Source organism: Cebus imitator, unplaced genomic scaffold (assembly GCF_001604975.1).
Source record: "Cebus imitator isolate Cc_AM_T3 unplaced genomic scaffold, Cebus_imitator-1.0 Scaffold665, whole genome shotgun sequence".
NCBI classification, from domain to species: domain Eukaryota; kingdom Metazoa; phylum Chordata; class Mammalia; order Primates; family Cebidae; genus Cebus; species Cebus imitator.
Window position 1 is genome coordinate 234,903 of NW_016107980.1, and position 4,062 is coordinate 238,964.

The window sequence follows — 4,062 nt, forward strand, 5'->3', positions numbered from 1 at the left end:
GGCCTGATCTCAGCTCACTGCAAACTCTGACTCTCTGGTTCAAGGGGTTCTCCTGCCTCAGCCTCCTGAGTAGCTGGGATTACAGGCACACGCCACCACGCCCAGCTAATGTTTGTATTTTTAGTAGAGACAGGGTTTCACCGTGTTGGCCAGGAAGATCTCAATTTCCTGACCTCATGATTTGCCCTCCTTGGCCTCCCAAAGTGCTGGGATTACAGGCATGTGAAACCCTGCCTGGCCCAATCGGTAACATTTTCTATATCACTTTTTTAAAAAAATAATCCTCATTATTGATTTCCTCCAAGTTTCATGCCTTTTTGAAGAGGCAGATGTCTTATGCTGGGAATCCCTTCCTGTGCCACCCGTCCCCTGAAAAGAATCCCTTTACCATGACCTTGTCTTCCACGACCACACAACAGGTCTGATTTTATCCACCATTGGATTACTATATACATATCCCCATTTTCTGTGACCAAATTTTCCCTTTCTTCATTTACATAGTTTTCTATCCACAATGAAAAGTCAACAGAAATGTGAGTCTAATTTTATTTATTTGTTACTAAAAAAATCTTATTTCTCACTGGATTCAGACAGAAGTAGAAGCTCGCAGAGAGGAAAGTCTGCGTCTCTTCGCAGTTTGTTCCTGGCGCCTCTTCTCTTTAGCCTCCTTCATTCTCTTGGCCAAAAGTTTACCATATTCTGCAGGCTCTTCCTTATTGTTCTTAGTACACTGCTTCTTCAGAGCAATACGCCACAGGACACTTGGAGTAACAAGACGCTGACTCTTGAGTACTTTGGTACGAGGTTTCTTACCTTCTTTGTTTAAGGGCTTTCTTACAACATACTGGGGGACATCATCTTCTTTAGAGAGACTGAAAAGTTTGCAGATTCTGCTAGCTCTTGTGGGCCCCAGGCGACGAGGCACCGTGGTATCAGTCAGTCCAGGAATATCCTTTTCTCCTTGTTTTGCAATAACCAAGTTGAGAATGCTCAGAGTGGCATCCACAATGCAACCACGAATTGATTTTCTTTCTTTCTTTCTCTACTTCTCTTTGGTCTGTAAGAGGAATGTGCCTTACTCAGTAGCAGATGGACGCGGCCATGGGTCCAGACACCCTGCCTCATGGGGAAACGCCGTTTGTCGTTCCCACCACTGAGTCGGACCACATAACCCTTCCATTCTTCACCCAGAGCATCAGCAGCAACTTCTGTGGCCATATGCTTCTCATAAAAAGTGTGAAGTTTGCGTTCATCTTCCACTTCAATGAGTTTCTGACAGCCAGTGGCTGGGAAGTTGTTCAGCTTCATCTTGAAGCAGCTGAACGCCTCCGAGGTGCCACAGAAAAGAGGTCTATATCACTTTTTTTATGTCCAGACAATCAACAAAACAGTAAAAAAGCCCAGCCTTGTAGCATTTTCCAGTTCCATTGTGTAAATGTCCCCACCACAGTGGATTACAAATTACCACTATGATATCATAGAATGCAGAACTGGAAGGAGATTCATAGGAGCACCCCATTATACTATATTTTCACCATACAAATGCAATTGTTGTAAATACTTGAGAAGCATAAATAATAATAACATGAAGTTAAATAATTAGGAAATGATGATTTTGAAAATTGTGTTGTTTTTAATATAAGTAATGTAATTTTAAGTTTGTATGTCTGCTTTAATAAAATCTATTTTTCACAACTAGCTTGAAGAACTCTTGAAAAATTAACAATCAGCTCTCATAGGCTAGGGACAACTGGGTTCAACCCTGACTAGAAACATCTTTGCCTTCAACGACATGTGGAATTCCCAATATTTCAACAGTCAAAATGAGCTTGTGAACCAATCAAGAAAAATAACATCTTATGTTAGAGACAGCAATTTGAGAGAGGAATATCAGTCAGAAGAAACAAGGGGAAAGTAGAACTTGTAAAAGATAGATGAAAATTTGAATTGGTTTTTTAAAGGCATCCTTAAGCAGATTTAAGTACAACATAAAAAGTTAAAGAATTTAGTAGATAAACAGAAGGATGAGATGATCACCACTGAGACACAAATCAAAGATCTTGAAGGTAAAAACAGAAATCATAAAAATAAAAATATCTTGAAATTTTGGAAAGTACATCATAAATCAATGCATCAGAGATTGTGTCATGACAAAAAATTTTATACTCAGAATTATATGTCACTGCTTACTATGCAAATATTTTCTATTTCTCCTTGCTTCAAAATATGCATATGGGCCGGGTGAAGTGGCTCATGCCTGTAATCCCAACACTTTGGGAAGTCGAGCTGGGCAGATCACTTGAGACCAATAGTTTGAGACCTGCCTAGCCTACCTGGCAAAACTTCGTCTCTACTAAAAAATACAAAATAATTATCTGGGTATGGTGGTGAATACCTGTAATCCCAGCTATTCTGGAGGCTGAGGCACAAGAATCACCTGAACCCAGGTGATTCTGCATTCCACATTGGGCTCTGTCTCAAAAACAAACAAAAAGCTACGGTATTTTTAATGAACTAAATATTAACATGCTAACACAACACATAGGTTTTATGATTACTGCAATTCAAAAGTCATAAAAAATTTTAAAACTAAAATCCTCCTATACCTATTGAGGTGCATGCAGAAACTTTTCCTGTTCAACACACTTATGTGGCACTATTAAGGGATATACCAAATGGCTCAGACACATAATGAAAACAACTTTACACTTATATTAAAATGCCAATCTTACTTGCGAATATTAGTGGAATATTGGCATAATTTAACTTTTATAAAATTAGGGAAACTGCAGTTTAAAACTATTCTCCTTAATATTAGCAAATTGAATTCATGGCTTGTACCATGTGCCACTTTTGTTTCCAAATAAACAAAATGTACCTTGATATGCCACTACAGAGCCAGCAGAGGGAGCTCATACTTTTTTGTTGTTTACAACTTACTAAAGAAAATTTTCTTTTAAAAGCTACTGTGTTATCTGGAACAGAAAACCAAACACTCCATGTTCTCATTTATAAGTGGAAGTTGAACAATGAGAACACGTGGACATAGGGAGGGGAACATCACACACTAGGGCCTGTTGGAGGCTGGTGTGGGGGTGTCGGGGAGGAATAGCATTAGGAAAAATACCTAATGTAGATGACGGATTGATGGGTGCAGCCAACCGCCATATCCTGTATACCTGTGTAACACACCTGCATGTTCTGCTCATGTATCCCAGAACTTAAAGTATAAAAAATAAAAAAATAAAAGCTACTGTGTTATAACCAATGAGTACCAAGAAAAACGAAAAAAAAAGCTACAGGATTCTGAAAAATAATGTAGTTATTATTTAAATAATAAAAATATATCAGTAAACAAAAAGAACTCCATACTTTAGGTTGAAATAATAAATTTAATTCTAAATAAAAAGATACTATTTATTTTATGTAAAAATGTCAATTAAAATGATATTCTTTCAAGTTATTTTTCTTTTACTATAATTTTTTTAGAGACAGGGTATCACTGTGTCACCCCGGCTGAAGTGCAGTGGTGTGAGCTCACTGCAGCCTCAAACTCCTGGACTGAAGCAATCCTCCTGCCTCAGCTTTCCAAGTAGCTAGAACTACAGGTACATGCCACTATGCCTGGCTAATTTTTATTTTTATTTATTTATTTATTTATTTGAGACCCAGCTAATTTTTTTTTGTATTTTTAGTAGAGACGGGGTTTCACCGTGCTGACCAGGATGGTCTCGATCTCTTGACCTCGTGATCCACCCGCCTCGGCCTCCCAAAGTGCTGGGATTACAGGCTTGAGCCACCGCGCCCGGCCTTGCCTGGCTAATTTTTAAAATATTTTGTAGAGACAGGGTCTTGCTTTGTTGCCCAGACTTGTCTCAAACTCTTGGCTTCGAGCAATCCTCCCACCTCAGCCTCCCGAGTTGTTGGGGTTACACATGTGAGCCACTGCACTCATCTGCACTCAGCTATTCAATTTATTTTTCTTTTTTTTTTTTTTTTTTTTTTTTTTTTTTTTTTTGCTTTTTTTTCTTTCCTTCCTTGCTTATTTCCTTCCTTCCTTTC

At 38.6% G+C, this 4,062-nt stretch overlaps 1 pseudogene; it reads right to left on the reverse strand.

Moving 5' to 3' along the window:
• Positions 1-586: 586 nt before the first annotated feature.
• Positions 587-1,502, reverse strand: LOC108295903 (annotated as a pseudogene).
• Positions 1,503-4,062: the final 2,560 nt, after the last annotated feature.